This window comes from Lagenorhynchus albirostris, chromosome X, assembly GCF_949774975.1.
Source record: "Lagenorhynchus albirostris chromosome X, mLagAlb1.1, whole genome shotgun sequence".
NCBI lineage: Eukaryota > Metazoa > Chordata > Mammalia > Artiodactyla > Delphinidae > Lagenorhynchus > Lagenorhynchus albirostris.
Window position 1 is genome coordinate 114,135,269 of NC_083116.1, and position 26,588 is coordinate 114,161,856.

The 26,588-nt window shown below is 43.9% G+C and overlaps 1 protein-coding gene across 1 annotated transcript in view; it reads left to right on the forward strand.

The window, feature by feature from the left end:
- The window catches only part of SMPX (small muscle protein X-linked), a 52,470-nt gene extending 26,234 nt beyond the window's left edge, over positions 1-26,236 (forward strand). Inside the window, exon 5 of the mRNA XM_060137025.1 lies at positions 25,807-26,236. The gene's annotated coding sequence lies outside the window, so the exon portion shown is untranslated. The remainder of the gene's footprint in view (positions 1-25,806) is intronic.
- Positions 26,237-26,588: the final 352 nt, after the last annotated feature.

The window sequence follows — 26,588 nt, forward strand, 5'->3', positions numbered from 1 at the left end:
GGAATCATAAACAGTAAATACCCTGGACCAGCCGTCATTTTGCCTCTCACTGGCTGGATTTGACTTTCTCCTTTTGGACCACCACTTCATCACCTGCCCTCACCATGTATTGTTCAATGATTTAATCAAACAGGTCGTTGTTTGAAGACTGAGTGAATAAGTCCATAGTACCAAACTATGAAAACCACAAGACTAAAGGCTCAAAGTCTAGGATATAACTATTACAATATTTTAGACATAAGACAGAGCAGCACCTCCTTCTAGCTAAGATCAGCACTTCCTTTTAAGTGGGGTTTCAGATTCTTTTCATGCCCTGTGTCATGGCTAGAATTGTTCATGAAAATAGATAAAAAATACTATAGGACAAGAATCAGAAAGGCCAATGACTAGCCAGTTAGAGATCAGTAATCACGGCTTGTGGCAAAGGAGTTAGGGCCTGGACCTCATCAGGAACCAGAACCAGGCCACACAGAGGCAGCACATACCAAGTCAAGACCAAGAGACACGGGAGAATCCCAAATGGGGCCCTATTCCACGCTGGAACAGGCTGGGGCAGGGAAAGGCAGGTGTTCAGCCCCGTACCTCTCAGGATTCTCCTGGCTGTGGTTTACGGTGGCCAAATGGTGATTTAAGCAAGCCCAGGAGCCAGATAAGAGACAGGACCAGCAGCAATGTCTGAAAACCAAGAACCCTCCCACACTCGCATGCCTGCTTGTTTGCTGCATGATCAGGAATCCCCCGCCCCATGTCCACCGTCAAAAGCCACTGTCAGCTTGTTTGCTTGTAGCTGCAGGGGATGCCACCTCAGACTTCACGGACAGGGGTCTGGGGAACCTGGAGGACTGCTAAGGGCGGGTGTCCAATAGATTCTGTGTCCACTCTCAACGCCCAGATCAGACCACAGGTGCCCAGTAACAAACCTTTGTAACTAGCTTCTGTACCGTAGGCATTTTCTTCATTCCGTGCTATGAGATATATAGATGTCAGACTTGGTCCCTGCTCTCAGGATACTTAGGTCTTGATGGAAAGATAAAAATAAAATACTTCAAAAGATAGGTAACAATTCAAGAACTAGATAGCAGCTCAGTGATTCAAGATACCCCATGCTTGTTTATGACCCACTAACAAGTAGGCAGTAGAGCAAAGCAAGGTTATGACTTACGAGAGGGGGAACTCACAATGATTTGGCATCAGGGACAATTTCAAGGAGGTGGTGGGAATGGAATGGTTTAAACAGAGGCTCAGAGATAACCTCTGGATTTAGGGAATGTCCAGAGCATCATTATTGGGCCACCCTGCTGAGACCAAACAGTTCCTCTAGGGCAATACTTCTTAAACTTTTGGAGCAGAGCAAAGCAAGATTCCACAACCTGCCTACATCATCTCTTCTCTTTTTCCAGCAGTAAAAGAACTCAGTGATAACAAAGAATTAGAGAGGAAAAAAATAAGTATCAAAGTAGCAGCAATGCAGCAGTTATTAGAAGAATGATTAACAAAGATAAACCCTAAGAAGAATTCTACAATTACGTTAATGAACACAAAGATAGCAGCAACTGAAAGCCCTGGGAGTGATGAAGCACTAGAAAGAAATTGTCCTTCTGAAGTGGCAGGAATTACTCCTCTCTGTGTTGGACATTGCAGCATGGCCATGTGTTGTGCAACAGCCAGACTTGATGATTATGTACTAAACCAGGGTTTTAGAAAAATGCAAAATTGTAGTGATTCTTAATAACTCACTTAGTAGCTTTTGGCCATGTATATAACTGAAAGTCTATGGAATGAATCTCCATTTTGTTGTAAGATCTGAGTAAAGCACTCGCATTTTGGAATCAGGAAGTCTTTCGAAGTCACCCAGTGGGCATTGGACCATACTTTGAGAAACACTGCTATAGTGCAGTAAGTGAGAGTGAATTGGAATGATCTGTAACTCCTGTACACCCATACGCTGCGCCATGGTCTCAAGTTAGTCTCTATCCCATACCCCACACTGGTCAACCAGCCTTGATTCTAGATTTTGTAGTTTGGAAAAGAACCATTATAATGCCCTGTTGTGGGAGGCATGCCTTCTCCATCCAGCACTTTGCCCCAACTCTGGCATCTTCTGTTTATGCTGTCACAGTCCTTACCAAAGTGATGTATTCATTTGCTTTTTAAATCTTCTTCATGATGCCAGCATATAGCTTCTTAGAGGCTAGGGCACATCTGATACATCTTGAGCACACATGCCTTATTACTGGTACCCTGACCACAGCAAGCCTGGTGTCCCCTAGAAATGTGTTCTTGTAGACTTTCCAAGTCCTTGCATTCTCAGGGAGATTACTACTTAAAAGCAAGACTAGCTTTTCTGTCAAGGACTGACGGTAACATTGTTGACTGCGATCAGTAAAGGGCTCAGAAATTTGACTTTAATTCATTGATTATAACTTTATTCCTCTGGGAAACTGAATAATTAGGGAAAATGTCAAGGTTGGCTCATTTTCCTCAAAAGGGGAGAAAAATATGTAAATCCAGAAGAAAATCATTTAATTTTCAAGAATTCTTTGGATTTATTTTTCAAAGAATGTCTATGTCCAGATAAGACATATTTACCAACCAGTCATCGAGAAAGATGCCATCTCTGATCGAGGAGAACATAAGGTGTTCATTACTCTTAAATGTTAAACATTACGCATCACGATTGTTCTTGCTGATTCAAAGGCTAATTTTGACAGTGTTAGCAGAAGGGCAAATTGATGTACTCAGACCCTTGATGAAGTGTGTTTAGCACCTAACAACAGACCCCCAAAATACATGAAACAAAAACTAACAGAATTGGAGGGAGAAATAGACAATTGAGCAATAATAGCAGGCAACTTCAATACTCCACTTTCAATAATGGATAGAGCAACTAGACAGAAGATCAACAAGGAAACTGTCTCAGTCTCTTTGGGCCAGTATAAAAGAATACCATAGACTGGGTGGTTTATGAACAACAGAAATTCATTTCTCACAGCTCTAGAGGGTGGGAAGTCCAAGATCAAGGCACCAGCAGATTTGGTGTCTGGTGAGAACTTGCTTCCTGGTTCATAGATGGCCATCTTCTCCCTGTGTTCTCACACAGCAGAAGGGGCAAGGAAGCTCTCTGGGGTTTCTTTTATAAGGAACTAATTCCATTCACGAGGGCTGCACCCTCATGACCTTTCACCTCCCAAAGGCCCCACCTCCTAATACCATCACACTGTGGATTAAGTTTCAACATATGAATTTGGGGTGGGAGGACATAAGACATTCAGTCTATAGCAGAAATAGAAGACTTGAATAACACTATAAACCAACTGGATATAACTGACATCAGCGGAACACTCCACCCAACAATATCAGAGTACACATTCTTCTCAAGTGCACATATGGCACATTGTCCAGGACTTATTTCATGTTAGGCCACAAAACAAGTCTCAATAAATTTAAAAGGATTGAAATCATGGCAAGTATGTTCTCAGAGTACAATAGAATGAAATTAGAAGTCAAGAACAGAAAGAAGTTTGGGAAATTCACACGTTGTGAAACTTAAACAACACTCGTAAACAACCAATCAGTCGGGCTTCCCTGGTGGCGCAGTGGTTGAGAATCTGCCTGCCAATGCAGGGGACACGGGTTCGAGCCCTGGTCTGGGAAGATCCCACATACCGTGGAGCAACTAGCCCCGTGAGCCATAATTACTGAGCCTGCACGTCTGGAGCCTGTGCTCTGCAACAAGAGAGGCCACGATAGTGAGAGGCCCGCGCACCGCGATGAGGAGTGGCCCCCACTTGCCGCAACTGGAGAAAGCCTCGCACAGAAATGAAGAGCCAACACAGCCATAAATAAATAAATAAATTTTTTTTAAAAAAAGGCAAAATTTCTTTAAAAAAAAACAACCAATCAGTCAAAGAAGAAATCACAAGGGAAATTAGAAAATACTTTGAGACAAATGAAAATGAAAATACAAGATACTAAACTGTGGCATGCAGCAAAAGCAGTGCTTAGAGGGAAACTAATAGTTGTAAATGCCTATATTAAAAAAGAACAAAGATCTCAAATCAATAACCAACCAATCATATCAATAACCAACCAATCAAATCAATATTAGCAGCTCCATATTTGGGAACCAGGTCCTTTATCATCTTAGAGTACACTTAACCCATATCTACATAAATGGCAAATGATTAAACTGATGCATGAATGGAAATATCAGCCCTTTTAAATGGTAAAATGTAATAAGCTAAAAGAACCTATTTATATAAACACTGTAACAACATAATAGAAGCTGGGAAATAAAATGTAATCACCTGTAAGATCACCATTTATCATAATACTCAAGTTGATATCTTCCTTTCCAGTTTTCCCCTTGGGTTTACATATGGAATGCAATACAACTAAGTTGCTAACAATATGGGGCTTTAGGTCATGAAGACTTGGTCTCATTACCTTCTACCTTTGCAACTTTGAGCTCTATGTCTCTGTTTCGTTTCATAAAAAGCAGAAAATGGTGTCTCCCTCATAGGGTTTAGGATTAGGGAGATGTGAAGGATTAGGGAGAGGTATTTTTAAAGATACATCTAGGCATACCACCTGGTACAGAATAACTACACATAAATGGGAACTGGTTCTCCTTTTACTTTTTTCCTACAGAGCATCATTCATAGCACATGTATGGTTTTGAATCTTGCTTTTTCCACTTCACATTTTCTCATAAGAATATTTTTCCAGTTTTACTGAGAAATAATTGACATACATCACTGCCTAAGCTTAAGGCATACAGCTGGATGGTTTGATTTACATATACTGTGAAATGATTATAGAAATAGGTTCAGCTAGCATTCATCATCTCATACAGATACAATAAAAAGAAAAGAAAGGAGAAAAAAGAAAAACATTTTTCTCCTTGTGATGAGAACTCTTAGGATCTACTCTCTTAACTTTCCTGTATACCACACAGCAGCGTTAGCTATAGCCACTGTGTTGTGTTGTATGTTACATCCCCAGTACTTCTTTGCCTTGTAACTGGAAGTTTGTACCTTTTGACCACCTTCCTCCAATTCCCCCTCCCCTGCTCTGCCTCTGGTAACCATATATCTGATCTCCTTTTCTATGACTCTGTGTGTGCATTTTAGATTCTACATATAAGTGAGATCGTATAGTATTTGTCTTTCTCTATCATAAGAATTTTTTATGCTGCTTTGTAGCTTTCAGAATTAAGTGATTTATTTTTCATAGTCTTTGACTTATGATTTCATAACCTTTTCCCTCTGCCAGAAGACAGAGGACTGATTTATTGTTTTACACAGAACTAAACTTACCCAACAACTTCTCCAAATGTCTTCTCTGTGGTTTGCTGCAAATTTTTTGTCCTCAATTTTGGAATGTTCCCTGCTTTGACCCAATTACAGAAGCTCTATTCATTTTGTTTGAAGGAAATGGTTTTATGCTGAGATTTTTCACTCTCTAGTGAAGCCACATTTCTTTTGATTTGTGATGCTCTTTTTTTTCCTGCTCCCCACTTGGTTAGGATAAAGATGAGTTTTGCAGTGGTTCTGAACGGCATCAAGATTTTATTCATTTGTTAACCTGCCTGGCAAAGCTACTGTTCTAGGCCCTGGTTACAGCCTGTGTGGGTGTAAAGTACTCTTGAGGGCGAACGTGAGGAGCCTTTGAGCTGATCATGGCAGTTGCTTTAAGAGCCTCTCAGCAAACACACACAAACACACAGAAGCTACCTGGATGGTTTCTATTAAAACAGAGATCTGGAGGGCCTAGTGTGTGAATTCTCAGTAGGGATGTGAAGTTGGTGAGAATAGATCTGAGCCCAGAGAAGCACATCTGCTCCGGCCAGCTCTCTAGAAGGCAGAGGTGACTCAGGACCAAATTTTGTAAAACCTTGTACTCTGGCATGTAGATTTCCACGGGCCAAAGGGCAGTTACCACTGGCGCTTGCCCTGCTCCCAATGCAATGGAACTCATTACCCTAACCCAGTGGTTCTGGGGGCAGAGGGCCATGTCTAGATACAGTTTGAGTTGTCACAACTTGAGGGAAGTATGGACTGCCACTGTCACCTAGTGGGGAGATGTCAGGGATGCTGGTCAATGTCCCACGATGCCCAGGACAGCCCCCACCCCCCACAACAAAGAATTACCCAGTCCTAAATGTTAGTTGTGCTGAGACTAAGTAACGCTGATTGATCAACTTGAAAAGTTGATGTCAGGACCAACTTGCAAACGTTCCTTTCCAAGCAATCAATGCACTGCATTTTACAGAAATCAAAACATTAATAAACAGAGAATAGTAATTAACCGCCTAATATTTATAATCTCTTCACATTAATCAGAGACTTAGGAATCAGCTACTCTTAAATATGATTCTCTTGTCAACTGGTAAACTAAATATATTTATGGTATACGGTACATATTAGGCCTTAAACGCAACTATTTTTGGTAGGTTATTTTTTCACCGCAAAAGTATCAGAAAGCAGTAGGTTATCTCAGCAGCTCATCAAGTCTTTTATTTATTTATTTATTTATTTATTTATTTATTTATTTATTTATGGCTGCGTTGGGTCTTTGTTGCTGTGGGCGGGCTTTCTCTAGTTGCGGTGAGTCAAGGCTACTCTTCGTTGCAGTGCACGGGCTGCTCATTGCGGTGGCTTCTCTTTGCTGTGAAGCACGGGATCTAGGCACAGGGGCTTCAGTAGTTGTGGCACACGGGCTCAGTAGTTGTGGCTCACAGGATCTAGAATGCAGGATCAGTAGTTGTGGTGCACGGGCTTAGCTGCTCCGTGGCATGTGGCATCTTCCTGGACCAGGGCTTGAACCCGTGTTCCCTCCGTTGGCAGGCGGATTCTTAACCACTGCGCCACCAGGGAAGTCTCTCATCAAGTTTTTAAAAATATGAATGTTAAACATACAGTATTAGTAATCATCAGCACTAACATCAATGTCATCTTTTTTTTTTTTTTTTTTTGCATTATGTGGGCCTCTTACTGTTGTGGCCTCTCCCGTTGTGGAGCCCAGGCTCCGGACGCGCAGGCTCAGTGGCCATGGCTCACGGGCCCAGCCGCTCTGCGGCATGTGGGATCCTCCCAGACCAGGGCACGAACCCGTGTCCCCTGCATCGGCAGGCGGACTCTCAACCACTGTGCCACCAGGGAAGCCCCTAATGTCATCATTTTTATTGTCATTGTTAGCATCTGTTACATGTTCGTGATATAACTGACACTGTGTCTTGCACTTAACATACATTATTTCATTAACTCCTCATGCTGACTGCATGGAGTATATACTGTGATGCCCATTTCATTTATGGGGAAAAGAAGGCTGAGAGAGTTTGTGTAACTTGACCAAAGTCATCCAGCTTTTAAGTCACAGAGGTGAGATGCCAACTGTCATCTGTCGCACTCCACAGCCAGTCCTTTTAATCACTAGCACCCACTGCATTCTTTAAAAATGTTATTTAACTGTAGTCTTCTGAGCTTTTCCAATATATCACTGCGTTAGGTCACAGTAAAAACAAACAAAGGCTTAAAGAGGCTGCAGAAACTGTCACCTCCACAAAGAGGTGACACCACAACTCTGACATGTTGGTTTATTTACGTGTTCATTCGTTTGCTCATTCATTTATCCAATTCATGCATGCATTCAGTCAGTCATTCAACAAGTATTTAGTGAGCATAAAGCATGCACCAGGCGCCGAGGTTGTCAGCTTTGGGGATTCAAATACACATCAGGGAGTCTAGCCAGGGTCAGGTGAATGGGCAGAATATTGCCTGGAAGCACAAATAATTTGCTCTCTTTAAGCGTCTTGGAAAAACAGAGGGTTCATTAACGTCTGTAAATATCAGAGAAAGCATGAGAGAGACACTGAGAGAAAGGCCAAGGCAGCGAAGGAAAGGAAGGAAAGGAGGGGAAGAGGAAGGAGAGGGGATGGAACAGCAGCAGTGGTGGCTGCGCCTGGGATGCCGTGGCCCTGGCCCAGTGCTGACAAAACTGCAGCAGAGGAAGGCCAGGCCTCTGCAAAGCCCTGCTTTGCTCCTGGGCTGAGCGAGGGCTTGGCAGGCGTCTCTGTGTCATCAAGAGGCAGCCGTCTCCTACCCATGAAGCCTTTTCTTTCATGCCTTCTCATGCTGTGCGCAGCCCACGTAGAAAACTGGGGAAGTCAATTCCAGGCTGTCTAATCAGGCTTGGCTGCATCGTGACAACGCTGCTCGTTTTAACTCCCCCCGCACGTTGTGGCATTTGAGAAGGAGAAAGAGTCACGAGGGGGAAATCGAGACTTGCACGTTTAACTTGTACTCCCTCGCCACGGCTCCCTGCCCGGGAACTGATCATTCCACACCCTCCGGTTTAGGGCTTTACGCAGATGGCGAGGTGGTGGCTGCTTTAATCCCAGGCAGGGACAGTCAATTGGCTTCTCACTGAGGGACAATTTCTTTTAAGCAGCGGACAGACTGGAGTCGTTTTTGACCAGGCGGGTGGCACAAAGACTGCTTAGAACCATTCATCTTGACTGCTGGAAAAACAGCAGAAACCAAGCCTGTCTTACCACCCAGAAGTCACAGGATGCCTTCTAGAAAGGACAGTGACACTTCCTTCTGTGACGTGTCACACGCGCAGCCGAATCCTTAGCACGTCATACACATTTTTCTGCCTAGCTCTTGCCTGACGCCCAATTTTAGATACAAATGATAGGAACCATGGCCGCTCTTTAGTTCCAGAAGCAGCAGTTCCTGAAAACTTACCAAACGGGGTTATTAAATTCTGAGTGTTCAAACATCCATTTATTCAGACTCAATTTTAATTTCCTAATCATTTTGTACTTGGGCTACCTGGAATTTACTTTGGCCGAATTAACCTTTTTCTCCATAAAACAAGTTAACAGCATGAACTGAGGTTGAACAGAAAGGGTTAAAGTACTGGAATGAATTCACTCCTTTAGTAAGTGAACATCTGGGCACCTACTCCATGCCAGGCACTATCACACTAACGGTAGGCAATACAAGACAATGTCCCCCGAGGGACTCCCAGTCTAGTTGGGTGTGAATGTGAGAGGGGACCTTAGCACATAACAGCTGCAGCAGGAAGGAAGAAACATGTCATGGCCTTTGAATACAAGTGACAGAGATTCTAGACAGGGTGTTGCAAAACAAATATGCTACTGAAAGAAGGTTGAAGAGCACACACTTTAGAGGTGATGCAGGCGTAGGTTCATGCCCTGGTTTTGTTATTCTCTTGGTCTGTGATTTGGCTTAGCACTCCGTTTCTTTTTCTGAAAAATGAGAGAAATGCCTACCTCACGGGGGCAATTTCGCTCCCCGTCCTAAGGGACATTGAGCAATGTTTGGAGACATTTTTGGTTGTCACAACGCAGGGTGGGTACTATTGGCATCTAGTGGGTAGAGGCCAGGGATGCCACCAAACATGACACAACGTGCAGGACAGCCCCCCACAAGAAATGTCAGGAGTGTCAAGGGTGAGAAACACTGAGTTCACATACATGGTGTGTACAAAGTCCCCAGTGCAGTGGGAGCTATTATTATTACTAACGATAGCATGTTACCAACTTAATTTAAGACACTGAGCACTGGACGCGCTGGATGTAGTCGGACAGACTTGCGCTCTACTTCCGGCTATGTCACGTAGTAAGTCTGTGACCTTGGGCAAGTTCCTGACCATTCTGAGCCACGTCTATAAACAGAAATGATAATCCCGATCTTCAGAGGCAACCATAAAGACAGTGAGTTGACTCAGATGGGGCACCTGGCACAAAGTGGCATCCAGAAAATGTCCTTCCCTTTGTTGTCCCCACAACTTGCTCATGCCCTCTGCTCTCAGCCCCTTTCTTCCAAGGCCAAGTGTTGGTTGGTTGGTTTTTAAATGAAATACTCTCTGAAGAGTGGCTCTGCATATTTCCCCAAGGAGTATGAAAAAGCTCACTGAAAAAGAAAACTCATTAACTGTTTGTGACTAATCTGAGCTCGCTGAGATCCTTGTAAGTACCTGGGAGGACCCCTCCTTGAAGTATTCCTGAGATGATTTCTAATCTGCAGGTACCATCTTTCTCCTGGAGGAGGCACTGCAGTCCCATTTTTCAAAACCTGCAGCAGCTCCTATTTCCAAAGCCAGCAAAATGACAAGCATTTCACTTCAGCACTTTCATTTGATTTTGGAGACTTCAAGGGATCTCTACCCCCTCCGCAGCCACTTTTAACTACCAAATATGTCCAGTTTGCAATTTCTGATCTTTCTCTGAAGAGAATCAGTTAAAGAAATATTTAAAGAGTCAAGCTGCCATTCTCTTACTATCAAGGAAAAGTAAAACAATGCATTTCAGACACCATTTTACTGAGCATTTTGAACGGGCCTGATGGCCAAAAAAACAGGCATCTCATCTTTTTAGTAATCTTTTGTACACAGACCGTGTACTATTGAAGTCTGGTCCGGAAACTAAAACAAGATCCATGTCGATCTAAACATCCAGAAGTGCCTTTGTGTCTGCTCCATGACATCCTGTCCTGGCTTATCCCCATTCACATCCAACCTCCCCATCTTATTATTCTCCAGGAGCGTTTTCTCCCTCTTTCTGATGTTACTTAATTTGACAATTAAGTCATGTCTACTTTGTAATAAGAGTGAAACAGGTAGGCAGTCAGTAATAAATACAGGTGCCGCATAACATGGCAGCTTGGAGACTGTGAAATGACCACCTTAGGGGAAGCCATGAACTTGGCAATGAGGAAACAGAGGCTTATTTAGAGTTTTATGGCAAGTTTTAAATCCCATCTTTTAACTAGAACCTACTTGTAGTAATAATATTAACAAGCCCTTGCCCTTTTTTAAGAATTCCACCATACTTCTGTGTTCATTCTCTTTCAAGGCTCACAACAGTTCTATGAGACAGGTAGGGCAGGAATCGAATTTGCAGTTCATTCTTATGTGACTTCCAGCTTCACCCAGGGTGGAAGATTGTGGGATGTATCGTCATGTCCCTCAAGAGGAAGTTTGTTCTAAGACTAATTATTAAGTCTAGTCAAGTCCATCTGTAGAAAATGAGTGTGATCCCTTTTAATCAGAAAAGTAGGACCACCAATGCAGTGTGCAGCAGGTGCCAAGGAGGGGTTAGTTACAAACTGTGCTGTGGTCCAGGACAGGTAATGGCTCTGCTTACACCCAGAGGGACTTCTCTCACTGACAGAGAAAGAGAGCTAGGATTAAGCTACCCACTTAGATCTATACATACATTTCAAAGGAAAGGTACTATCTCAATTTCCATTTCTATTTACTGTTTTCTTGCTGCCTAATTAAAAAAACATACTGTATCATTTATATACACACACACATTTGATCATGAAATTTGAAAATCTGGTTGAAATGTCTTAATTTCAGAAAGACCAGGTGGCAAACCAATGGGCCTGGGGAAAACTTTACTCTAAGATAGCCCCAAATCATCACCCTAAAGGTCAACTCTTCTGGAAAGCTCTCCATTGTCAGCAACAGCCAAGAAATGGCATCCCAGATTCCCTGCAGAATTATATATGAAGTTTACTTCTGGTTATCTGTCAGGGGAGAGACAACCTGGGAGCCAGTCTGAGCCAAATCCAATCCAATTATGGGCCAATTATAGACCTGCTTCCACAGCCAGGAGCAGGCTACACCACCGAGCTGCTCTTAGAGCCCCTGGCTGGCAGGGAATCCCAGTGCATGGGAAGAGCACGTGGCCCAGATAAGACAAAACAGCTGATAATGCTCAGAGACCAGAACAGATGGCAAATGCAGCTGCATTAGAATGACCCCGAACCTCCCCACCATCTCACTGCCATCCCTTCATAATTGACTGCAGACTCTGTTTTCTCCTGGCGGGCACCCTTTCTCACTAGGTGATCAAATTATGAAATGACAAGAGGTGATGGGCAGGGCTTCGCTCCTGTACTCAGGGTCAACCTGCTGCAATCCTACAGTCCTGGCCATGGTGCTAAACAGAAATGTGGTGCCTGGATACCCACCATCACTGCTGACAACCTCACTGAACATGTAGGAGTTAAAATGCCAAGAAACTTGAGTTAGAAATTTGCGTTAGGTAAAAATAAAGCACTATTAAAAATCACAACTTTGCGAATTTTGGCTGGCACTTCCAACCGACCGAGATCATTTCAGGTCCACATTCCAGCATCCAACAGTGTAGTTACCCCTCCAGGCTGGCTTTGCACCTCTGATCTGTTAATTTGAGAAGCAAGCTCGTCCCTGTATTTAACTGAGGTCTTGAGGAGAGTGGGGACAAGGCAGCACCAAGGACAGCATCCTGTGGGCTGTGGCAATGGAAACTCTTTGGATTGGCCTAGAGTAGTGGTTCTCAAACTTTCTCATACATCAGCATCATCTGGAGGGCTTCCTGAGACTTAGATTGCTGGGCCTCACCTCCAGTTTCTGACTCAGTAGGTCTGGGGTGGGCCCGAGAATATGCATTTCTGACAAGTTCCCATGGACTGTTGCTGCTGGTTTAGGGGCCCCACTTTTAGAACCACTGACCTAGAGCCATCAGTCTAGATTGTTTAGGTCTGGACATTCCAAATCCCCTAACTATCCCATTATCTGGTCCACGGTTTTACAGCTAGTATCCAAAGGTATAGTGAGCAACTAGGCCAAATTTTCTTGCTGAAATTCAGATACATAATGCATCAATGAAGCAACAATCATTAGTGCTTATAATAGTGCTTCCAAGGGTCAGGCACTGTCCCAAGCACTTTACCTTGTAATTCTTAAATGAGTTAGTATACATAAGAGCTCCATTTTACAGGTGAGAAAACTGAGGCACAGAGAAGCTACATGACCTCCCCAAGGTGGCAGAGCTAGACGGTGGGGCAGCCAGAATTCAAATCCAGGCTGTCTGACTCTGAACCATTGCCCCAGACTGATTCTCCATGTGGCAGATAAAGTTCCATGGGGGTGAAATGTACTGTGTAAATTATGAGGGACAATCCTAATAATAATGCATGAGGAATGCTAGTGTCATCAACTTACCTACCAGTCACTTAATCTCACTGATACAATATTAATTTCTGTAACTGTTAAGTTCTAACACTGCTACAGTCCAAGGGTTGGCAAACCAGGGCCCAGGGGCCAAATGTACCCCACAACCTGGTTTTCTTTTTAAACTTTTTATTGAGATAATTTTAGATTCACATGCAATTGTAAGAAATAATACAGAGACCTCTGGATGCAGCGGTTGGGAAGAAAGAAGAGGAGTCACTTTGCCAATCTCTGTAGAAATATTTCTAAGGAAGGCCTTTCCAAGTTTCAAATATATGCAGAGATCAAAACGCCAGGTTTGATCATCTTCATTCAAGCATACTGTTATGGATGTCCAGGTAGTGGAAATAAAACACAGAAGACATTCTAAATTTGAACATCTTTCAAGTCCAATACAAGACAGGACCAGGATCCCAGCTACCTGGCTGATTGATAGGCAGTTGTATAGCTTTTCTCAAATATTATGGTGTAAGAACTGAAGCCAGTTTCTGAACACCTGAGTTGTCCAGCCTTGGGCTTTGGGTGAGTATCACTTATTTTTATTCTAGTTATCTTAGTCCTGGAATCAGGCAGCAGCAAGTTGTTGGGTACAGTTAGACCATCCACAGTGCTGACTGCACACCAGGATCACCTGGACTTGCCCAAGCCCCACCCCGACCCATAATTCCTTGAGGGAGGGGTATGTTTCACAAGACCTCTGGGTGAGTCTAATGTGCAACTCAGGTCAGAAGGACTGAGTTAGAGAATGTTTCTCAGATCCTCCACGGACAAACCAAACTGAAATCTTTCTTGTTTGGAAAAGTATTTCTTCGGTTGAATGTCAAGGTGGCTGGGATGAAAGTCTCTAACTATGGAAAAAAGCCACACGCTCTTGGAAAGCCATGCAGCATATATGTACATTTATTCAGAGGGTGATCCAGTGGTGAGCCACAGCCTCTGTTTGGGACAGGACATGGGGAAGGGATACTAAGTTATCCAGACTGCCACATGAGTCCAAAAAATAGCTTAGAAGGGCTTAGAAGGGGCTGAAGACACGCTGGTTCCCCCTAGTGAGTGTGCTGTGCCTTGTTAGTGTCGTGATGTGTGTCTATCCCAAGATACGTAGAGACATATTCTCACAGGTCAGGGCACCACCACTGCCACTTAGTCTAACCAAGGTCCAGGCCCATGCAGAGGTCCTCTCTATACCCCCTGCTTTACAGATATGTCCCCCGCCCTGGAGAGTCACTTGAGTTTAACCATGAAATCAGCAACTTTTAACCCCTATCCCAATTCATCTCACACTAAAAAATGCTAGGGGTGTTGTTCCCTCCAAATAATCCCAGTTGCACCCTTTGGAGTGACTCATTAAGAACAGAGCCCCGGTAAGTCCCCATTCCACTGAAGTTTCTTTTAACAAGTTCAGTGTCTGGGTGTAGACATAATATAAGTGGGATACGTTTTTGGTACGTTGTGCTAAGGACTAATTGCTGGGTGCTGAACTATCGCACTGTAAGCTTTGGTTCAAGGTCAGCCAGCTGTGTTGGCCTGCTTCCACAAAGTTGAATCCATGAGTTCTCAGGACGCCATGTCTCTAGAGACTGGCTACTCATCTTTTTAGAAATGCCTGAAGCAATACAGTCCTACCCTGCAGCTAGGATCTGGTTTTTGACATAAATGAAATGCCAACTTTTCAGGATTCCCAGAAATAACACCTATTCATTGACATATAAAATATAAGAGCTGGACTTGGCTTAAGGCAACCATATTAGTTATATATTGCTGTATAACAAATTACCCCAAACCTAGCAGCTTAAAACAATAATATTATCTCAGAGTTTCTGTGGGTCAGGAATTCAGAAGTGGCTGAGCTGCATGACTCTGGCTGGCATCCCTCATGAGGTTGCCGTCAAGATACTGGCTGGGACTGCAGTCATCTAAACCCTTGACTAAGACTAGAAGATCCACTTTTAATTTGGCGCACTCATCTTAAAGGTGATCAGCTAGCTGATTGGTGATGACTGTTATCAGGAGGCCCTGGTGCCACTAGGCTGCTTGAGTTCCCTCACAACATGACAGGTGGCTTCCCCCAGAGCCAGTGATCCAAGAGAGAGCAAGGCTGAAACTGCATTGGTTTTTATGACCCAGTCTCGGAAGTCACACTCTGTCATTTCTGTGATATGCTATTGATTACACAAGTCAGCTTTACTTGGTGTTGGACAGGTCTATACAAGGGTATGAATGCCAGGTGGCAAGACTCACTGGGGGCCATCTGGGAGGATGCCTACACAGCAGCCTACCCCTCTTTCTTTTTTCTTTTTCTTTTTTTACAGATGAGAAAACTGAGGTCTGGAGAAGTGAGGTTTGCCCAAAGTCACATAGCCTTAACATTTCAGTATTTGCTTTTCTTTTAACCTTACTGATCCTCACCATCCACAAGTTCTTGTATTTATTTAAAACACCAAATGTTGTTTATCTTTGGAGAGATTAGAAAGATTATTTCCAAATGTGAAGCCAGTTTCCATGATGTTTCTAACAGCAGAAGCTTTTATAAACCAGACAACATATAAGCAAAGTGCAAACTCTGAGCACTTGGGAAACGTTTTTCTTCACTTCCTTGAGTCATGAGGTAGGAGGTGCTCCAAAAGGAAGGAGAAGAAAGTGGAACCTCTTAAGGAGGGCAAATCCAGAAGTAAACTAAAAAGTCAGGGTTGGAGGGTTAAATCTTAGCTTGTATACTACTCCCTCTCCTCGCTTTGTTCTCCTATTGTGATAGGTTTCCTGTTCTCTCTTGATTTCCGAGGGTGAAAAAAAGCAGAGAGTAACACCAAAAATCAATGGAAAGGCCACTCTCCTTAGGAGTTGCTGTTTCATTAATCCCAAGTGAAAGACAGTGATCAGCCATAGGGACTCCCTAGGAGAAGCACAGAATTTTTTTCGGTAAAAACTTATGTTTCTGAAAACACATACACACAGGTTTTTAGGCACAAAACTCAAAACTGTGATAAATACTATCAGTTCTTTTCTTTTCAGGATCCTCTTTGAAACAGCCATCTTCTAAGAAGGACAACAACCAGAAAGAAACGTCTTATTCTCTATCCTTTTTCAAACAGTTAAAAAACAACAAGGCTTGTCACTCTGATCAACGTAACTAGCAGGCACAGGGCGACTTTCTCCCTGCCTGACCTATTTCGCCTAATGGGGCCACTTCTTCGCCCTCTGACAAGCTACCTTCTCTCCTGAGTTCCATTTATAGTAGGGCTTTATTAATGGTTAAATCGTTAGGAATGGGTCCTTCTTCCTCCCAAGGCTTATTTCCCCTGTTCAATAAATTAAGCCATGGGATCGCAGAAACTGTCAATTTCTGCTTTGTTTAAGCTCAGATTCTTCCTAGCCCACAAAATACTGCGCACTGCCAGGTGAGAGCCCACCCGGCAGTCTGTGGTCACGTGTGATTTGTCTTGTATTTAGTTCTCCAAATAAAGTGGGAGGCCCGTGGGAATTTTTCTAAGCCCCTGCTGGAAGTCTGAGATCTGGTGCAGAGATCCTTCAGTGGGGAGTCCCTGGGCCCTTGCTGATAGTGAGGGGCTGCCTTTCTCAATCCTCAGGCGAGAGCCCTTGGATAAGTGCTGTGAGTTTTTGAAATGTTTGACCCCTCTTTCACCTTGAAAGAAGGTTTGCAAACTCCATTCATCCACCATGCTTGTTGCTGCCATGCACATGACCTCAACGAACAATCGGAGCATTAATAGCCCACAGCTGTCAGAGTGACCTGTGCCCTTCACTCCTTAAAGCCTTTTCTCCCTCGTTTTTCCTCACCAGAGCCCTGCAGTAAACAGGTTTTTTAAAAAAGTAAAAACACAAAAGTGATCATGTCACTGCCCTGCAGAACAGGCCTCAGTGGCTCCGCACGGCCCCCAGGGCCTGCACCAGCTGACTCAGACTCACCAGGTTCTCCTAACTGGCATTTCTGCCCACTCAGGGCATCCCTTGCTCCAAGCCACTTCAGGGAGGTGTCATACTGACTCTAGGCCTTTATACATGCTCAGAATATTGTTTTCCAATCTCTCTCCTCCCCTACCCATGAGCGGGCTAACTCCTACCCATCATTCAGGTCTCAGTTTAAATACAATTTTGGAAAAGCCTTTCCATAGCCCCTTAAACTGGATAAAGCATCCACAGCTGCCTTTGTCCCATCACAGCTGCACCCATCACCATGGAGGAATGGATTGCCATCACTTATTTTCTTGTCTGACTTTCCTTCTAGATGTTCAGTTCCGTGAAGGGGGATAACTTGCCCACTAGTGTATCCACAGTGCCTACTTAATACATTTTCTGGCATATAATGTAACCAAAATAAAACCAGGCATCTGGTTTCCACCTTTAAGACCATTTAAGCACATTTAAGCACAGAGCCTCCTCCAAAAGAAACATAAATTGATCATCAAAAGCAGTGTCAAAAAGGAATGCAAATCTTCACCTACGATTAACACTGTAAAGTGACCTAAACATTCTTGATTCATTATCAGCCTGAAAGTCCTTCATCCTAGAGACTTCTTATTCCAAATGTCTTTTCATCCTTTCCCCAGAATCCGGTTATCCGATTGCCCCAGCCCTTCTTTTTTCTGTAATTTCAACTCAATTCACTGCTTTCAGTGCTCTCCGCCCATTTAGACCTCCACCAACCATCAGCGCCACAAAGAGCTTGACGCCAAGACAACAAAGACTCAGTCTTGCTTGGACGGCAGAGGAGGAGGGCAGGCACGTCGATCTATAAGCTTTTTTGGGTCTTCAGCTTGGAGTAATAGTAACAGTTCACATTTATCGAGCATTTACTATGTGGGAAGCACTCTGCTGAACACTTTAATATGTTATCCTCACAACATCCCTGGGAGTTTGGTACTGTTACTTTCCTGTACTTAATAGAACACTTACCCAAGGTGAAGCACCTAGAAAGTAGGACTGCTGGGATCCGAAAGCAGAGTCTGCACTACAATGTCTCCAACAGAAGGCGCTCAGTAAACAGTTGAATTTATAGACAGGGTCCACCTGGGAAGCAGCTTGGAGGCTGGCAAGGCAAAGGGTGTTGAAGCAATTTCTCTGATGAATTCATTGCCAGCACATGTCAAAGCTTTACTTCAAAGCTGCTTAAAGAGGCTTCAAAAAGCCAGTTCAAAAACGTGGAATAGGAAAAAATGTGGTTAGACAACACTGTTAGACTGGGTACAAGTGGTCTTTAAACTCTGTCACAAGGCTAATTTAGTGAGGCAGGTAAATCTAATTTCCCACAAGGGGATCTTAATCTCATTAAAGTTATCAGAAAAAAAATCACTCATATGTTTTATCAGAAATGCTTCTCAGAAGGGACCACTCATCACACCAGAGCAGACAGCCTTCCAGCTCCGGTTTGGGATCATTTTTGTTCACAGAACCAGCCCTCTCTAGAGTGGGGTTTCTCACCCTCAGCACTACTGACATTTGGGCCAGATAACTCTTTGGAGTGGGGGTTGTCCTGGGGCCTGTAGGCTGTTTAGCACATCCCTGGCCCTACCCACTAGATGTCAGTGGCACTCCCTCCTCCTCGCTTTAATAACCAAAAATGTCTCCACATATCACCAAATGGCCCCTGGGGGGCAAAATACCATCCCTTTCGTTGAGAATCACTGCTCTAGACCCTCGATTCTCAACGTGTAGTCCATGGGCCAACAGCAACAGCATCCCTTGAGAGGTTGCTAGAAATGTACAACCTCAGGCCACATCCCAGGCCTCCTGAGTCAGAATCTGCAGTTTAACAGGATCACCAAGTACTTCCTCTGGACATTAAAGTCTGAGAAGTGCTCCTAGATCAGCAGTTTGCAACCTTGGCTGCACATCAGAAGCCTGGGAGCTTTAAAAAATACTGAGCCCACCCGCAGAGACGCTGATGTCATTGCTCTGGGGCAGCCTGGGCCTCCGAAGTTTTAATAACTCACCAGATGATTCTAATGTGTAGCCAAGTTTGAGCTCCTGTTGTGGGGGGTTTAAAAAAACTCATCCCCCTCCCCAACTTTAGGAGTGACTTACCACAGCTTCTAAATAAGACCCCACATCTCCAAGGCGATGCTTTTCTTTCCATGAACATCCTTCTTTTTTGACCTCTTATCACTTTTAAGGTGATAAAATTAAAGGCCTTTGATGAAGGCTTCAAAAGGGACGATTTGGCCATAACTAACTTTAAAAATAACGGTTGGACTGATTTGGGGAAAAAAATGAAGGCACTGATTTAAGCTTGCCCAGATAGCTTTTTAAAGAAGAGCCATCAAAATCACCCCTCAAAATCTTGCTAATTAAAAATCAATTCCGTACTTGAAAAATAAACCCAGACATTAAATGGTGAACTCTATCAAGAAAACTGTTTTGCATGAAGTGTACAATTGTATAAAGAGCCCATGCAAATTGGGAAGCAAAACATTAACACCTTAATAGATAAATAAAGGAAATGAACTCACAATTCACAGAAGTAGATGTATAATTAGTAGAGAAGCCATGAGAAAATATGCCTCACTAGTATTCAAAGGGGGATACTCAATGAAAAAAGAGTTAGCAATTTTTCTCTTGTAATATTCACAAAAATAAGTGGGAAAATGATCATGAAATGGACACTTTCTCATTCCCTCAACAGATATTGTCTTCTGTACAGCAGGCGCTATGCCAGTCTAGATGATGAGGGTGTGGGGCTTAGTAAATGGAGAAAGTTCCAGCCATTGTGGATTTGTATGTCCTCCAACCCACTTAGGCCTTGATGGACGCCATCCTAAAGAAAACGTGTGGGAGAAGGTGTGGGAGAAGTTTTGTTCACTTTTGATAGCAAAATTGATTAAGAACCTGTGTCCAACAATAGGATTACGATTAATTCAACTCTCATATATCCACCTGATGGAATAGTATGCACACTATCTGTGCTATAATGAATGATAAATGAAAAAGAATACAAACAGTAAAAAACTGGATAAATGATTCAGTAATCAAGTAAATTTTGAAATGCTACATGATATCATCCTCACACCCAATATACACAATATATATTTGTATATTTAAAGCTCTGAGGAGCTCTGAAACGAAGAAAATGGTTTATCTGTGCTTAACCCCATATTCCTCAATTTATCTGACCATGGAAAGATTCTTTTCCCTCCCCTCCCCTCCCTTTCTTCCGAAGGTGAAACTTGCTTTATCGTCTCTTGGAACTAGTATTTCTCAAACAAACAAACAAAACCTTGATGATATATTACTGGCATACAGGGTAGTATTTAAGAGTTATGTAAAAATAAGAGCCATACATGGGTATATACATACATAAAATAATTCATGAAGCTGTTCACTTAAGATTTGTGCATTTTACTCTCTAAAAATATTTAAAAAAACTCTACTAAATTCTGACAAGGCAAACATATCTTTTGAAATTAAAATTGGATGTTCATTAGAACAAGTACAAGAATGCCAAGTCAAATTATTTTTACATTACAGGTACATTTCTATGTATCAGTTGTTCATGCAAGGCGCCTCTAATACCGTCAACATGTAAAGATTTATTGTAGGAGCTAAGAGCTCCAGACAGGCTTTTAATCCTGGACCAGCCATTAACTAGCTGTGTGACCTTGGACCTTCACCTTGGATTCAACCCCTCTGGATTTTAATTTCCTAATTTCTCTCTCTCTCTTTTTTTGGCCGTGCTGCGCAGCTTGTGGGATCTTAGTTCCCTGGCCAGGGGTAGAACCCGGGCCCTCGGCTGTGAAAGCGTGGAGTCCTAACCAGTGGACCGCCAGGGAATTCCCTAATTTCCTAATTTATAAAAGGAGGAGCAATAAGAAAACTCAAGTTCCATTCAATCTTCGAAAACAGTTTTACTATTTTAGAGGATTATAAAGCTTTTATATCTGCCTGATGGTGTACCAATGGCCAGGTTTTTAATTTGAATACTGAGACTATGGACCACTGACTTCCATAATTGTTACTGTAAAAATAAACAAACAAAATATCAATCAGCTCTAAGGGAATCTCTGTGACAATGTGCTTTCCAGGATGTCTTATTAGAGAGAGACAGGGAGGCCTACATTTATTTCATATGTGAACTTTATGTCAAGAAATTGCTTTTCCGTTTGGATGTCCCAGGACCTCTGACTGCCAGAGACCGTGCCAGACAGTTCTAAGAGGATACTGGGTATTTCTGATGTAAGCGCCATTGTCCCTAGGTCTCAAATGCTCAAGCCTAAACAACATAGAAGGGTTTTGCCATCTTTGGAACCTCTTGTTAAGACAGCAGTCTACTCGACTTGTTCAATACTTTGTCTACCTCCGCGCGTTATCGAGCTCTGCTTTACTAGGGAGTCTCGGGCCAGTGTTTCTCCAGTAAAATCTGTGGCCCCTTTAGAAACAGGGTGGTCTGTGCTCAGACAGATGGAGAAATTGACCACAAAACTAGCAGCCACCAGTGGTGACTGGTCTTGGATTATACCCCTTATTCCACCAAGATCTCCCCAAACAAATTCAATGTTGTCTCACCTGCCGAACCCTGACTTGATATCCAAGGCAACAAACTCTCAATACAGTAGGATTAAAAAACCCCTTTTGAGCTTATTTTTAATGATTTGACCTGGACATGCAATTTGCCTTCTCCTTAAGGTTACTCAAATTCTCCTCACCCAGCACGTAACACTGTTGACTCTGGATTTTAGGTGCAGAATTTCCCCCCCAAAATGTCCTGCTCTTTGTGTCTTTCTGCTCTTCCCTGCTTTTACTAGTTATTGGTAGAAGCATTTCCATTTTTATTTTAGCCACCAAAGGCTTCATGACACACAAAACCCAATTTGGGCGGATATTTTGCAGTTTAAGAAAAAAGTTTTAAAAGTTTTTACTTAGAGCTTTGTTTCTTTTACTCTGTGAGTGGCTGGTGGGGATAAAACAGTCTTGGGTTTGGAGTTACCCGGGTGCAGTTTCACGCCGTGCACTTCCTGGGTCCTCGACCTTGGCGTGGAGGTGTGCTAGGAGCTCTAGGGGACTCCACAAATGCCCTCTAACAAACTCCAGAGCTTCAACCAGTTTGCTCTGGGTGCCTGGTCAGTCATTGCATACGGAACCAGATGGAACACGAGGCACGGCCTTTCTCTCGATTACGTTTGAGTGCCACTGTGTTTATGGCTCTATGATTTAGCACCACGTAGGAAGAAGTAATCATTGCACCGCCCCCGAGTGTCTGGTTAAAGGACCAAATGCAGAGCAGTGTTGAGTGGCCTCCATTTCCTAAATGATGTATGTGGGGCTGCGGCAAGTATGAGTAACACAGCTATAAATGGGTCGGGGCAGGGTGTAAACATCACATGCTCCTCAGCCTGGACCTAGAGTGACACACGGGAGATATCTGGTGTATCACCCTTGCACCAGCCAAGGTGTGCCTTTCCCAATGTAAACTTTTTTGCTTTGGGTACAAAAGGGGTGTGCGGTAGCTGGAGAGTGACTTTTCCACAGGGGGCCTCGCATTCTGCATCATTCTCACCAATGTCCCCGACAGGAGAACAGGACACAGGAGAATAGCTGACAGCTGTTGTCTAGGCAGCAAAGCAGTGTGGCCTGGGACACCGCCCAACACACTTGCATTCCAGCACCCCGACAAACAAGTGTGCTTTACAGCAGGGGCAATTTTAGCTCTGGATCCCTTCCCATTGTTCCCGTTTTTAAATTTGAGCCCTCACCCAGGTCTCTGAATTCCTGGATTCTGGTATTCAGGTAACATAAAGGCGTTCTGAGAACACCCGGAGTCCCACCAGGCCAAGGACGGAGACTCTGGTCCTCTTGGGGCCTTGCACTCCTGGAAGGACCATCTGTGACCTTGGCCATCAGCAGTGTCCTGTGTCCAGGGCTGCTGGGCCCTCTCAAATTCTCCTGGGATCCGGGAGGGAGAGGGGAAGCTGGGGGAGGGAAGGGTGGTCTGCAGAACAACTGCAGTGACTCCTTTGTTCTATCAGCTGCCTCCTGCCCAGTTCCTTCTACAAGGAAGACCAGGGCTCACTCTGTAGATTAAATGAGGTCACTGTGTAAAGTCAGTGGTTCCTCCATCCCCATATGAAGCACAGTTCCCCTGGGGCTAGTACTGCATAAAGAATTGTGCATTTGCTTTTCCTAAATAATATGGTGATCGCAGTGGCCATGGTGGTCTGGGCAAACTGCATCAAGGTTTCCTTATGTTTCCAAAACTGTCTTAAAGTCAGAGAGGTCCACAAGCCGAAGCCGGTCATGAGGGGCATCTTAGGGTTTTTAAACAGTCACTGGAGGGTCACTGCAAATGGCTCATCCTCTTTCTCAGTATAGCTATAATTCCACCGATGTGAGACAGATGTGTGGGGGTCAAAGTCCATATCAAGCCTGTCATAGAAATGGTTCCCATTTCTGGTTGCAGATGAGGCTTCACAGTCTGGACACTTCTTGGAGAGAAATGCCACCTCACAGAACAGGCTTCAGTGACAATTTACTATGAATCATCACCCCTTCCATGCTGCTCAGAGAAGCCCAAGGAATGTCTCGGTTTCAAGGGCAGCTTGTGCTGGGCCTCTCACTCGGCCAGACAGACCGGCCATATGTCACCCAGCACAGTGACCACAGCAGTAAAATGGCTTGGGCACACGCTGGCCATGATGGGGCTACGACTGGGGCCTAGGACAGGTGTAACAGCACAGTGGGGACGCAGCACAGCTCATCAACACTGCCGGTTTCCTGCATCTTCGGTTCCTCGCCCACTCCTGCTACCTCACCAGCACTCCGATCCCACTTCTTGTCCTGCTCTCACCCCTCCAGCACTCCACCTCACCAATCCCTAGGCTCCCGCTTTGTGTCAGGTGCCATGATAGGAAATGGGATGCAAAAACGAATAGGGCATGTTCATACCCTTCAGAAGGTCACGGCCTAGAGGCAGGACAGCTATGGCGGGAAAGAGATGAGCCGGGAGAGAGGATGCATATAGGCAACTAATTACACCGCAGCCTATGATGTGGAGAGCCATGGGGGGAGGGGAGGATTTTAGTCTAAAGTTATCAGGCAAGAGGGAGTGGCCTGAAGGCTTGAATCACGTTACACAAGCAGTGAGTGTCCAACAAACTCGGTTCAGGTTGCGCGAGGGAGAAACAGACTGGCATGGGGAGGCGGGCGCCCTGGTGACGCTGGGAAGCTGCTGGTCAACAAAGTACATTTCAGCCAGGAAATCCTGGGCTGGGAAGGAGATGGTATCTTGCTTCTTCCTGGTGAATGACCTGGACTAAAAATTGAGTTTCTAACAAAGAGAAATAAATGCTAGAAAAAATACGTGAGCCAGTGCTGACGGCTGTTGGTAACATTTTCAGTTCTGCAGTCAATGATGCCTTCCTACCTTCCCCTCCAGTTCAAAAACCATCCAAACCTTCCCGTTAGTGGAGTGGAAGGAGCCCTACAGTCAGGACACAGGAATTCAAATCCCAGCTTTTCTCTTTACCAGCTATGAGACTTTGGGCTACTCACTTGGCTCTTTGAACCTCTAGGTGTTTCATCTCAACAATGAGTATAATACAACCTGCATCACAGCAATGCTATATAACTGTTAAGTGGTGCAACAGGCTTTGTAAACTCTAAAGAAATACACAGGAAAGCAAAACTTTCTGAAAGACCTCTGCTGCAGAATTCTCCTCGGGGCTCAGTGGCCACAACTGCGTCACATGGCTGTCCCAAGCCATGAGAGAGACTGGGAAAGAGAGTATTTGGCTACCAGCCTTTGGAGTAGAGAAAAGCAAGGGCGAAGGGGATTGTGAATGGATATGGAGAGAGCCAAGTCATAGCGACTGCCGCAGCGGGGGTGGGGGGATCCTTGTCTGTGGAGTTTTGTTTCTACAGCCATTGGTGCTAAAAAAAAGTAAGCATTCTATTTCTTAGAAAAGATTCAGCCCATCCACATAAGTAAAGCATGCAAGAAAAGGCAGCAAAGAATAATGGAAAACAAATGGGTGAATAATGTTCAACCATCTCGGCACTGCAAGAGCCTTTAAAAGAAATGGCACCGTATCAATTAGCTATGGCTGCAATAACCAACCATCGCCAAATCCAATGCCCTAAAACAAAAGCATTTATTACTCTGGCTCATGTGTTTGTGGCTTAGCTGATCTAGGCTGGGCTCACTAACGTATCGGTGTCAGCTGGGGGCTCTGTTCCACATGCTGCCCGTCCTTCTCCAGGAACCCACAGGCAAGCCTGGGCATACCCTACTTGTGGCAATGGCAGACGTGGAGGAGGGAAAACCCAAACACGTGATCCCTCTTAAGGCTCAGGCTCAGAACTGACACACCATCACTTCTACCTCATCCTGTTGGCCAAAGCAAGTCACATGGCTAACCTCAGGCATGAGGAATCCTACCCTACTCATGATGGTAGGAAACTAAAAAGTTACATGGCCATGGGGGTGGCTCTAGGGAGGGGTGGAGGATGGGAGCCATGAATGCAAATTTACCAAGGCACCAAAGGTCTTGCAAGTCATAATCATAAGGTCGGCATTATAGTCTAATCCTTCAGAAGGAAGCCATCCTCCTTTAGTTTAGAATTACTCAGATCACTAGAGCCAGAGTTGATGGTCACACCTTCTACTCATAGTTCACTTTACCTTCATGGAATCGAGAAATGAAGTTTTCAAGTGAAAATGAGGCCTTCAATTTTGACTTGTACCTATCATATTGATTTACAAGCTGTCCCTAAAAGTACCTCATGGAAACTCAACTAACGGTTCCTTTGCTTTTTCCTTTGCAGGCTTGATGTGAAGAACTGAAGAGTAAGAGAATGGATTCAAATGAAAATAGCTCACTGAAAAGTTTTATATATTTGTATGAAGATTACGTACCTCCCGAATGCCTAAGACTCTAGCAGAAACGTCCTGGTTGTACATTTATATCTCTTCCTTCTAGCTGGCTGCACTACTTACTTTATCTTCACGTTCGGCAGCTTGCAGAGCAAATCAGCTCAAGAATTCACCACTTGGGAGGGTGTGGTTTTGAGGAGGGATATGATTCTATGGAGAAGGATATGGCAATATGCATAGCAATGATTTTGATTGAAAGTTCTCTGAGCGACTTCCCACACTATTTTGGTCAATATTTGGAATGTATTTTAGTTCTTCATCTTCTAAATTATGTCAATAAACTTTTTATGAGTTCAAATAAATATTTGAGTAAATGTAAAATGTGAATCTAGACTACATTAATTTTCATATCTTCAGATAGCTACATATTCCCTCACATGGATAGAAATGAGATGTAAGCGCCAACCAAACTCCACATTGCCTAAGTGGGGGCTTCTCATTCTGAATTACTGGGGACCACAGGTAAAGCTATGGCTGACTTATCATTGCAAATGAAGTTAAGTAATGCCTGAGGAACTGGGCATCACTGACATTCCTCCTTCAGGGACAGCTTTTATGGTGAGTGCATTTTACTTCCATAGACGCTCAGAAATTCCCTTTGGCCAGATGGAGTAGAGTCCATTATAAGGCACAATAAAGTAAAGCTGAGACGTCAGAATGAAAGCGAGGGGCA